We start from the raw sequence: 12369 nt of genomic DNA, 5'->3' as shown, positions 1-12369 counted from the left end.
TTTTGTTTTAGGTTAAAATACTTATTGCAAACAGACTCCTTCCCCCCATATTAAAAAGAAAATCTATGACTGGGAACATTCAGCAACTGGAAAGTAGTGAGACCAATTCCCAAGTTCATTATGAAATGAGGTGCTACTATAGGAAGAAGACATACTTTGGAACGTAATTTATACACTAGGAAAGAAAAAAGAACAGGGCTGGAGAGATGGCTTAGCGGTTAAGAGCTTGCCTGTCAAGCCTAAGGACCCTGGTTCGAGGCTCAATTCCCCAGGACCCATGTTAGCCAGATGCACAAGGGGCGCACATGTCTGGAGGTCCTTTGCAGTGGCTAGAGGCCCTGGCGTGCCCATTCTCTATCTATCTATCTATCTGCCTCTTTCTGTCTCTGTCTGTCGCTCTCAAATAAATAAATAAATAACAAATTTTTTTTTAAAAAAAGAAAAAAGAACAACGGGAGAAAATCAAGCTGATCCTTAACATTCTGCATCGTTAATTAAGCACATAAAACTGCACTACTTAATGTATTTCTCCATGTACTTTTTGTGACATTCAGATCGCAGAGTATCATTTACTAATCTTTTGTCTTTCTTCTGGTCATCTACCCCTTTTGCTTTTTTTTTTTTTGTTGTCTTGAAGACAACGTCATCATCCCACCTGTTACTAACAGTACCTTCTTTTGACTTTGAAACTGGCCTGAAGCTGGCATGGGCCAGAGAGATTAAGGAGAGGCTTTCCACTTAGAATGTTTTCCATCCGAATTCTCTCTTCCTCTGCCTTTTGTTCTTGTTCCTTCCTGGCAATGTTCTTCAGCTCTTTCCTTTTTAATTTTTTCCAGTTCTGCAAGAAGAGCTGCAGTATCATCATCATCACTCTCCTCTTTGTAATCTTCATCTTCCTCATCTGTCAGAGGATCATCTGCATCCAGGTTGGCTGCAGGGATCTGATCTAAGCGGGGCTTCCTTGACGCTGATGAAGTTGGGTGTTCTCCGGTTGGACGATCTCTGTTTTTTTCCTAGCAGCCTCCTTTCCCCACCCCACCCCACCCCCATCTCTCCCTCCCTCCCTCCCTCCCTCCCTCCCTCCCTCTCTCTCTCTCTCTCTCTCTCTCTATCTCTTCCAACTCTTTCCTGTAATCACGGTTACCAACCTCTTCAGGGGCATCCTGAGTAGTTTGTCTGTATTTTTTCTTTGTATGAGAGGGAATGTCTCTTCTTTTTTCTTTTTATTTATTTATTTATTTATTTTTTATTTATTTGAGAGCGACAGACACAGAGAGAAAGACAGATAGAGGGAGAGAGAGAATGGACTCGCCAGGGCTTCCAGCCTCTGCAAACGAACTCCAGACGCGTGCGCCCCCTTGTGCATCTGGCTAACGTGGGACCTGGGGAACCGAGCCTCGAACCGGGGTCCTTAGGCTTCACAGACAAGCGCTTAACCGCTAAGCCATCTCTCCAGCCAGGAATGTCTCTTCTTGAACTGCTTTGACAGTTGGCTCAAATCACCTCCTTTTCTTCTTCCCCCTCTTGCAGGTTCAAAAGTGGGTCTGGCTGCGGTTGTCATCTTTTATTTTCGCCCGAGATCCCACGCAGCAGCCGCCCACGATCATCCGCAGACCATAGCGACTTTTATTTCCCAGAATGCCCTGTGCCCGACGCGTGACCCCCAAAGACCCCATAACACTTCTTTTGTTTATTGTTATCTATTAATTTGAAAGCAACAGAGAGTGAAAGAGACAGATAGAGAGAGGGAGAGGATGGGCGCGCCAGGGCTTCCAGCCACTGCAAACGACGAACTCCAGACGCGTGCGCCCCCTTGTGCATCTGGCTAACGTGGGTCCTGGGGAACCGAGCCTCGAACCGGGGTCCTTAGGCTTCACAGGCAAGCGCTCCAGCCCCCCCCCCCCCCATAATACTTTTAATATGACCAATTTTTCCCCTCAAAAGGCCTCTTTTATTTTTATTTATTTATTTTTATTTTTGGTTTTTCGAGGTAGGGTCTTATTCTAGCTCAGGCTGACCTGGAATTTACTATGTAGTCTCAGGGTGGCCTTGAACTCATAGCGATCCTCCTACCTCTGCCTCCCTAGTGCTGGGATAAAAGGCGTGCGCCACCACACCCAGCTTCAAAAGGCTCTTGAAATAACTTTTTGAAAGAAAGAGTAGGTCAGATTTGACTTATGCTATTTACCCAGAATAAACATATAGATTTTGGAACTGTTTCTTATAACATTCATTATAACGTTCAACTGAAACACGTTTTTTTAAAATATGAAAGCAGATTTAAACATTATTAGACAGTTTAGAATTTTTTTTTTTACAAATTTAGTATCGAGTACTTCTAAATTTAAATATAAATCTTGAGGCTATTTATTGTCTGTTAGTAGTTCCATAGAAGCATGGAAAGATAAAGTGAACGTAAAACACTTAAAATTTCTTATAAGAAGTCCCCATCTGTTTATAGTGACTTGGCATTTCCTGTTACCATGCTGGGGCAGGATCCTGAGATTCCCTGTGCTTGTAGCCCCTGGCTGTAAAATGCAGGGAAGCTAAGAAAGAGCCTTTTTATTTTTATTTTTTTTCTTTCCCTTAATTCCAGGGAATTTTGGACTTTCTTCAGGGCTATAGGCTGCTTTCTGATCCTGCCATCTTATTTATTACTTATTTTTGTATTTTTGAGGTAAGGTTTCACTCTAGCTCAGGCTGACCTGGAATTCACTATGTAGTCTCAGGGTGGCCTCGAATTCTCCGCGATCCTCCCACCTCTGCCTCACGAGTGCTGGGATTAAAAACGTGCACCACCATGCCCGGCTCCAATCCTGCCATTTTACAACTCTTTTTAAGAGTAGGAGAATCTTGTATTTATTTATTTATTGCCCGTAATCTTAATAACTTTTAGTGTTCTTTCTGGGGGACACTCAACAGTAAAAATTGGCTATGCTGTATAGTACAGTGGACTTGGTGGAAAATATCTCCACAATGAAATGGCACTGCTCAGAACAGAAATCATTCTGCAGCCTTGGGACTGTGAGCCCCATACACACTCACACACACATTCTTTTTTTTGGGGGGGGGGTTTGAAGTAGGGTCTCACTCTAGCCTAGGCTGACCTGGAATTCATTCTGTATTCTCAGGGTGGCCTCAAACTCACAACAATCCTCCTGCCTCTGTCCCCTGAGTGCTGGTATTAAAGGCATGTGCCACAATGCCCAGCACACACATTTATTTTAAGTGCACTTTTTTTTTTTAAAGTGCACTTTTTATATAGACTCTAGACAACCATTTCCCCTTCACACATTCATTCATTCATTCAGAAGTTATGCAATTCCATTTTAAATGTCTATTCTATTTACAACTCCAGAGACTAAAATCAAGCCTTGCCACCAGGCAGGGAGACTGAGGGAGCTGGAGGAGCCGGAGGAGCAGTTGGGGTGAGGTGCGTAGAAGGACCTGGTGAGAAAAGCAGGTAGAGCAGAGAGAAGGTGGTGCATGCAGAGTGAAAAATATTTCTGACCATTTGCATGTACATTGGCAGAAGTTTTTTAAATCAGTGAGAATTTGGAAATCAAAAGTATCATTCTCAGGCCATTTGGACCCATTGTCCAGCTTATGGATGTGACCAGGCAGAGTTGCAGAGAAAGCTAAGATGTTGTCTAAGAGTCGCAGAGGTGTTGTGGTGGTTTGATTCAGGTGTCCCCACGAAACATAGGTGTTCTGAATGCTAGGTTCCCAGCTGGTGGGGATTTGGGCATTAATGCCTCCTGGAGGGAGTGTATTGTTGGGGGTGGGCTTATGGGTGTTATAGCAAGTTTCCCCATGTCAGTGTTCGGCACACTCTTGTGTTGCTATTGTCCACCTTATGTTGGCCAGGGGTGATGTCCACCCTCTGCTCATGCCATCGTTTTCCCCTGCCATTGTGGAGCTTCCCCTTGAGCCTGTAAGCCAAAATAAACCTCTTTTTCCCAGAAGCTTCTCTTGGTTGGGTGATTTCTACCAGCAATGCCAACCTGACTGCAACAGTTTAGTGGTACTGAGGAGTGGGATTGCTACTTGACACCTGACTGTGTGGCTTTGGGCTTTTGGAGCTGATTTTCAAGGGGAATGTGGAAGGATTTGAAACCTTGACCTAAGACACACCTTGCAGTGATGTAAGTACAGCCTGATGGTTAGAGTTGAAAGGCCTGAATGCAATGAGAAGCATGGACTGTGAGGTTTGGCTTATGAGGGTGAGAAAGAGCTATGTCTGAACTGGGCTAGCAGTTTGTGTGAGAAGCTTGCTTTTATGCCTGGGTCCTGAGAAGTTGTGCAGGGTTGCTTTGCATAGAAATGAACTGGTGTGAGCAGAGAGATATGGCACAGAAAAAAATGAAATCTTTGGGCCTAAATTGTTGCCCATTCACCTCCAAATTGTTTAAGAGATTACAACCTTTCAGATTGGGCTAGCTGACCTGCGCTGGGGTAACAGGAGGAATGTAGACTCTTTTGAAGGGGTCTGAGTGCTCAAGGAGTGTCCTGTTCTTCAAAGTCTGCTTTATTCCCCCCTGGATTAACAAATTGGCACCCTACCTGGTATTGTGGAGTATAAGAAATGCAGGAAAGAGGGTCATTGAGTTTGAAATGTGGTCTTGTGTTTTGGAAATGGCCATGGGCAGTGTGAAGCAGGTTTGCTGGATGCCTACATGGAGACCCCATGGGGCCATGAGGATGAACCGTAGATTGCAGTGGAGACCCAGTGGAGCTGCCGGGACCACGAGATGGCTGCTGAGGAAAGCTGCCGGCCCCAATGAAGTTTTCCAGGACTGTGAGTAGCCTAGCTGGAGGGGCGGAATTGGAATGCCAGAGACTTGTTGCTGGTTAGAATTAGCAGACTTGGAGATTTGTCATTGGCTAGAGTTGTTGGACTTGAAGCCACAGAGTTTGATGTTGGCCCTTGTTGTTTTAAATGTTGTATTTTTGAATATTTCTTTGGTATGTCCAATGCGATGTTTTGCAGTGTGAATGTTTATTCTGTGCCATTATGGGATTTTGGGGGGGGGGGAATTTTTTGGTATTATGGCTCAGTTAAAAGATCGTGGATTAGCCAGGTGCCTTTAATCCCAGCAATCGGGAGGCAGAGGTGGGAGGATCGCTGTGAGTTCGAGGCCACCCTGAGACTCCATAGTGAATCCCAGTCAGCCTGGGCTAGAGTGAGACCCTACCTCAAAAAAAACAAACAACAAACAAACAAAAAAGATCTTGGGGGCTGGAGAGATGGCTTTGCGGTTAAGCGCTTGCCTGTGAAGCCCAAGGACCCCTGTTCCCCAGGACCCACATTAGCCAGATGCACAAGGGGACACATGCGTCTGGAGTTTGTTTGCAGTGGCTGGAGGCCCTGGCGTGCCCATTCTCTCTCCCTCTCTCTATCTGCTTCTTTCTGTCCCTCTCTGTCTCTCTCAAATAAATAAACAAAAATAACGAGAGAAAAAAAAAAAGATCTTGGACTATGGGGATGTATGAACATCACTGGAATTGGTAAAAACTATGGGGACTTCTAAAGTTGGATGAATGTATTGCATTCTACATCATGTATGGTTATCAGTTTATGGGGGCCAGGGACGGAATGTGGTGGTTTGATTCAAGTGTTCCTCATAAACTTAGGTATTTTGAATGCTAGGTTCCTAGCTGATGGAGATTTGGAATTAACACTTCCTGGAGAGAGTGTATTGTTGGGGGTGGGCTTATGGGTGTTATAGCCAGTTTCCCCATGCCAGTGTTTGGCACACTCTCCTATTGCTATTGTCCACTTTATGTTGGCCAGGGGGTGATGTCCACCCTCTGCTCATGCCATTGTTTTCCCTGACATTGTGGAGCTTCCCCTCGAGCCTGTAAGCCAAAATAAACATCTTTTTCCCACAAGCTGATTGGTTGGCTGAGTATGGATCCAAAGATGGCCTACTGTGAGTGAGCTTGAGCTACCTGATATCCTTTGGCTTAATGTTGATGAAGGGATTAAAAAGTTCAGAGAACTTGGAATGCCAGAGTGGATTTGCCATGTAAACTCATCTTTGCCCCCACAATGGGAGCATCCAGAAGATGTGCCCTCACTGAGACTATAAGAAACAGATTTGTGAGGGGAGCACCAGCATACTTAAAAGTCCCCTATCATTGGTTCTTTATGTAAAAAAGCACAACATCTACTGGGCCTATTTGGATTTTGGAGACAGCACATTCCTCACTTGGGTGTCTTACTCTGTCCCATATACCAAGTGACTCGAAAAGCTACTAGTTTTCAGTGGGGCCCAGAACAAGAGAAGGCTCTTCAACAGGTGCAGGCTGCTGTGCAGGCTGCTCTACCCCTTGGGCCGTATGATCCAGCAGATCTGATGGTACTTGAGGTTTCAGTGGCAGACAAGCATGCTGTTTGGAGCCTCTGGCAGGCCCCCATAGGTGAATCACAATGGAGGCCCTTGGGATTTTGGAGCAAGGCCCTGCCATCATCTGCAGACAATTATTCTCCATTTGAGAGACAGCTCTTGGCCTGCTATTGGGCCTTAGTGGAAACTGAACATTTGACAATGGCCATCAAGTTACTATGTGACCTCAGCTGCCCATTATGAGCTGGGTGTTATCTGACCCACCAGGCCATAAAGTTGGACATGCACAGTAGCAGTCCATCATCAAGTGGAAGTGGTATATACGTGATCGGGCTCGAGCAGGCCCTGAAGGTACAAGTAAGTTCCATGAGGAAGTTGCCCAAATGCCTATGGTTGGTACTCCTGTTGCAATGCCTTCTGTCCCCAAGCATGCACCTATGGCATCAAGGGGTGTGCCCTATGATCAATTGACTAAGGAGGAGAGGACTAGGGCATGGTTTACAGATGCAGCACGTTATGCGGGCACCTCCCAGAAGTGGACAGCTGCAGCATTACAGCCTCTTTCTGGGACAACTCTGAAGGATTGTGGTGAAGGGAAGTCTTCACAATGGGCAAAACTTCGGGCAGTGCATATGGTTGTGCATTTTGCTTGGAAGAAAAAATGGCCAGATGTGCAGTTATACACTGACTCATGGGCTGTGGCCAATGGTTTGGCTGGATGGTCTGGGACTTGGAAGGAGTACAATTGGAAAATTGGTGAGAAGGACATTTGGGGAAGGTATGTGGATAGAACTCTCTGAATGAGCAAAGGATATGAAGATACTTGTGTCCCATGTTAATGCTCATCAGAAGGTGACCTCATTGGAGGATGACTTTAATAATCAAGTAGACAAGCTGACCCATTCTGTGGATAGTGGTCAACCTCTTTCCTCAGCCACCCCTGTCATTGCCCAATGGGCCCACGAACAAAGTGACCATGGTGGCAGAGATGCAGGCTATGCATGGGCCCAACAACATGGACTTCCACTAACTAAGGCTGACTTGGCTATGGCTACTGCTGAGTGCCAAATTTGCCAGCAGCAGAGACCAACTCTGAGCCCCCGATATGGTAGTATTCCTCGGGGTGACCAGCCAGCAACCTGGTGGCAGGTTGACTACATTGGACCTCTTCCATCATGGAAAGGGCAGTGTTTTGTCCTTAGTGGAATAGACACTTAGTCTTGGTATGCATTCGCCTTTCCTACACAAAATGCTTCTGCCAAAACTACCATCTGTGGGCTTACAGAATGCCTTATCCACCGTCATGGCATTCCACACAGCATTACTTCTGACAAAGAAACTCACTTCACAGCCAAGGTAGTACGGCAGTGGGCTCATGATCATGGAATTCACTGGTCTTACCATGTGCCCCACCATCCTGAAGCAGCTGGTTTGATAGAACGGTGAAATGGCCTTTTAAAGAAACAGCTACAACTAGGTGGCAACAGCTTGGAGGGCTGGGGGAGTATCCTCCAGCAGGCTGTATATGCTCTGAATCAGCATCCTATATGTGGTACTCTTTCTTCTATAGCCCGGATTCACAGGTCCAGGAATCAAGGGGTGGAAATGGGAATGGTCCCACTTACCATCACCCCAAGTGACCCATTAGCTAAAGTTTTGCTTCCTGTTCCTGCAATCTTGTGCTCTACTGGCCTAGAGTCTTGGTTCCAGAGGGGGGAGTGCTTTTGCCAAGAGACACAAAGAACATTCCATTGAACTGGAAGCTAAGACTTCCCTCTGGTCACTGAGTTTCTAATGCCCTTGAGTGAACAGGCTGAGAAAAGAATTACAGTGATTGCAGGGGTGATTGATCCAGATTATCAGGAGGAAATTGGACCGCTCCTCCACAATGGCGGTAAGGAAGAGTATGCCTGGAGTGCAGGAGATCCTTTAGGGCATCTCTTAGTGTTACCATGTCCTGTTGTCAAAGTCAATGTACAACTGCAACAACCCAATAGAAGTAATGGAATTACAGGAATGAAGGTATGGGTCACCCCTCCAGGTAAAGAACCAAGACCTGCTAAGGTGCTTGCTGAAGGTGGAGGAAATACAGAATGGGTAGTAGAATAAGGCAGTTACAAATACCATCTGAGACCATGTGGCCAGTTACAAAAGTGTGGACTGTAATTGCAATGTTTCTGTCCTACCTTGATAGAGAGTGTTTGTACATATTTACACCAATATTAAGATTATATCACTAGCCAACTGTTGAATTTATATTAAACCTATTATTTAGAGACTAAGCTTTGTGTTGGGGGAGATTTTGGGGTTCCAGTTGTACATGGGATAGTTATACCATGTTAGGCAGAATTATGAACTTGTTATTGTTTTCATTTGGAAATGAAGTATGATGTAAGGAGATATGGTTGATGTCAAGTTGACAAGGGGTGGACTTGTTAAGATGTTGTCAACTTGAACTGTTTAGTAATCCACAGAAATCCCTTTTGGGTGGATCCTTGAGGTTGCTTTCAGGAAGGATTGACTAAAGGAGGAAGTCCTTCCCCCAAAGTGAGCCCTTCCCCCAGAGCAGGCAGCCCTGCTCAGAGGGGGCTTGATATAGGGAAGCTCTGGGTGAAAAGAGCCCCTTCCTTCTTCCCACTTGGCTGCTGGAGCTGCCTCCCAGCATGGATTGAAGACCAGCGTCAACTGAAGACACGCGTGGATCGAAACCCAGTGGCTCCTTGGGAAGCCTCCAGGCCTTCCAGTGTCCTCTGCGGTGTCGGATCGGGACTGCTGAGGCATCTGGCCATGTGGATTGAGCAGCTACCAGGTTTCGTGATTCTCCAGCCTGCAACTGCTATTGGACTACCATAAGCTAATCCAATAAACTCCCCTTTTAAAACAATTCACTCTAAACTGGGCCTGGTGGCGCACGCCTTTAATCCCAACACTCAGGAGGCAGAGGTAGGAGGATGGCTGTGAGTTCGAGGCCACCCTGAGATTACATAGTTAATTACAGGTCAGCCTGGGCCAGAGTGAGACCCTACCTCGAAAAACCAAATAATAATAATAATTCTTTCTAGCAGTTCTGCTCCTCTAGAGAACCCTGACTAATACAGGGGTTAAGTTCTTAAGGAGATAGGGAAAGAGCAAAACAAGGGTGAGAGGAAAATAAACCAGAGCTTAAACTGGGTTTACACAGAACACCAATATGACCCCCTGGCCCGTTAGGGTGAACGGGGCCTGCGCCTCCTATGTGGGCAAAGGCCATACAGGTCGCAACTGTTGGCTTTTTAGCCTGTTAGTGGGTGTTGCAGTCAGGTTCGCATTGCTGGAAGAAATCACCTGACCAAGAGCAGCTTGTGGGAAAAAGAAGTTTATTTTGGTTTACACGCTCAAGGAGAAGCTCCACGATGGCAGGGGAAACCGATCTCATGTGCAGAGGGTGGACATCACCCCCTGGCCAACGTAAGGTGGACAATAGCAACAGGAGAGTGTGCCAAACACTGGCATGGGGGAACTGGCTATAACACCCATAAGTCCATCCCCAACAATACACTGCCCCCAGGAGGTGTTAATTTCCAAGTCTCCATCAACTGAGAACCTAACATTCAGAACACCTAAGTTTATGGAGGACACCTGAATCAAAGCCCCACAGTGGGTGAGGAGGGCGACTACTTTCCCAATGGTGAAATCAGCAGTGGAAGATGAAAGCTCAGGAGGGAGAGAAAGAGGAGGGAGTGTCCCGAGATAGTGCAACGGAACCAAAAGGTGCCCCTTATGGTATGGTAGACCAGAGAGCAATAGACCGGAGGTGTCAAGAGTGCATCTTTCAGGCTGGAGGAATGGTGTAGCAGTTAAGGCATTTGACTACAAAACCAAAGGATCTTGGTTCAATTCCCCAGGGCCTATGTTAGCCAGATGCACAAGGTGGAGAATGTGTCTGGAGTTTGTTTGCAGTGGTTGGAAGCCCCGGCATGTGCCTATTCTCTCTGTCAAATAAATAAATTTTTTAAATAGTGTATCTTTCTCAAGACCTGGGGTTGGGGCCTAACGGCCAAGGGGTGTAACCTGGCATGCAGGCATGGATTCCACAAGGAGGGGTGAAACTCAAACACAGGCCAACCCGAGAGGAACACTTCCCAAGAAGGAGGGAAGAGATGGAAAGAACAGTGAGGCTGAATTGTGGTGGGTGTGAGAGCCTGTATTAGGCAGAGATGGTCTGAAGCCTTCAGAGGGTCAAATGGCAGCTTGGAGGTCTGGTCAGGGGAAAGGACATCTGGCCACCCAAGAGGGCAACCAGAAGCCTTCCTATCCAAGTCACGGCACCAGATGTAAGGTTTGGGAGTGACCAAGACCACGGAGACCACTCTGAGGCAAAGATAGAAGGGGTTTTTTTTGTTTGTTTGTTTTTGTTATTTACTTTATTTATTTGAGAGCGACAGACAGAGAAAGAGGCAGATAGATAGAGAATGGGTGCGTCAGGGCCTCAAGCCACTGCAAATAAACTCCAGATGCATGTGCCCCCTTGTGCATCTGGCTTATGTGGGACCTGGGGAATCGAGCCTTGAACCAGGGTCCTTAGGCTTCACAGGCAAGCACTTAACCACTAAACCATCTCTCCAGCCCCCCCCCCCCTTTTTTTTTGAGGTAGGGTCTCACGCTGGCTCAGGCTGACCTGGAATTAACTGTGTACTCTCAGCGTGGCCTTGAACTCACTGTGATCCTCTCGGATTAAAGGCATGTGCGACCACACCAGGCTAAAAAAAACCACATTTTTATTTATTTAAAAGAGAAAGAGAAGGACAGAACATGAACATATGCAGGACAGAGGATCCGTCCACTGCAAATGAACTCCAGATGCATGTGCCACTTTGTGTATCTGGTTTTACATGGATACTGGGGAATTGAACCTGGGCTGTCCGGCTTTGCAAGAAAATGCCTTTTACCACTGAGCCATCTATCCATCTATCCAGCCCCTTGTATTTCTTTTAAGTGAGCAAATCTTTAGCAATTCTTTAAATATGTTCCACAAGGGAAGAGTTATAATTCATTTCCAAGTGCATGTAAATGCTGCCTGGCCTGTTGTATAAGCACCCACATAAAAAGCCAGGTGTGGCTGGGCATGGTGGCGGCACGCCTTTAACCCCAGCACTCAGGAGGCAGAAGTAGGAGGAGCACCATGAGTTCAAGGTCACCCTGAGAATAGAGTGAATTCCAGGTCAGCCTGGGCTACAGTGAGACCCTACCTCGAAAAACAAAACAAAACAAACAAAAAAAGCCAGGTGTGCTAATGCACACCTGTAACCCCAGTGCTGAGAAGGGTGGAGACAGAAGAATCACTGTACTTCCCTGGGTCGCCAGTCTAGTCATAAATGGTGAGCTTCAGGCTCAGTGAGAGTCCCTGCCTCAGGGAAGTAGGCAGAAGAGCAATAAAGAATACCAGATGTTCTATTTTGTCTCCTCATGCATGTACACGGGCACACACATCTGAACACGTGCATGTGCACATGCACATACACACCCACATTTTAAAAAATCAAAAACTTAGGCTGGAGAGATGGTTTAACAGTTAAGGCGCTTGCCTGTGAAGCCTTAAGACCCAGATTCGATTCCCTAGTACACACATAAGCAAGATGCACAATGTGATGCATATCTGGAGTTCATTTGCAGTGGCTGGAGGCCCTGGAGTGCCCTCTCTCTCTCTCTCTCTCTCTCTCTCCCTCTCTTAAACAAATAAAATATTTAAAAAATTAAAAACTCCACTGGGCATGGTGGTGCATGCCTTTAATCCCAGCATTTAGGAGGCAGAGGTAGGAGAATCAATCACTGTGAGTTTGAGGCCTCCTTGAGACTACATAGCAGATTACAAACCTGATAGCTGGTAGCTGATCAGTCCACGAGGCTGGATGCCTCAGCAGTCCCAATCTAGCAATAAAGGCCTGGAGTTGTTCTGGGGAGACGCTGTTCTTCAGTCCACACTGGAAAGCAGCCAGGTGGGACGAGAGAAGAATACTTTTTTCCCAGAGCTTCTTTTGAT

General features: G+C 46.3%; 1 pseudogene; it reads right to left on the bottom strand.

Moving 5' to 3' along the window:
- Positions 1 to 513: 513 nt before the first annotated feature.
- Positions 514 to 1561, bottom strand: LOC123458850 (annotated as a pseudogene).
- Between the last annotated feature and the right edge of the window lie 10808 nt (positions 1562 to 12369).

Source organism: Jaculus jaculus, chromosome 1 (assembly GCF_020740685.1).
Source record: "Jaculus jaculus isolate mJacJac1 chromosome 1, mJacJac1.mat.Y.cur, whole genome shotgun sequence".
NCBI lineage: Eukaryota > Metazoa > Chordata > Mammalia > Rodentia > Dipodidae > Jaculus > Jaculus jaculus.
Note: the sequence above shows the minus strand (reverse complement) of the source record. Positions and strands in the feature narration are given on the sequence as shown.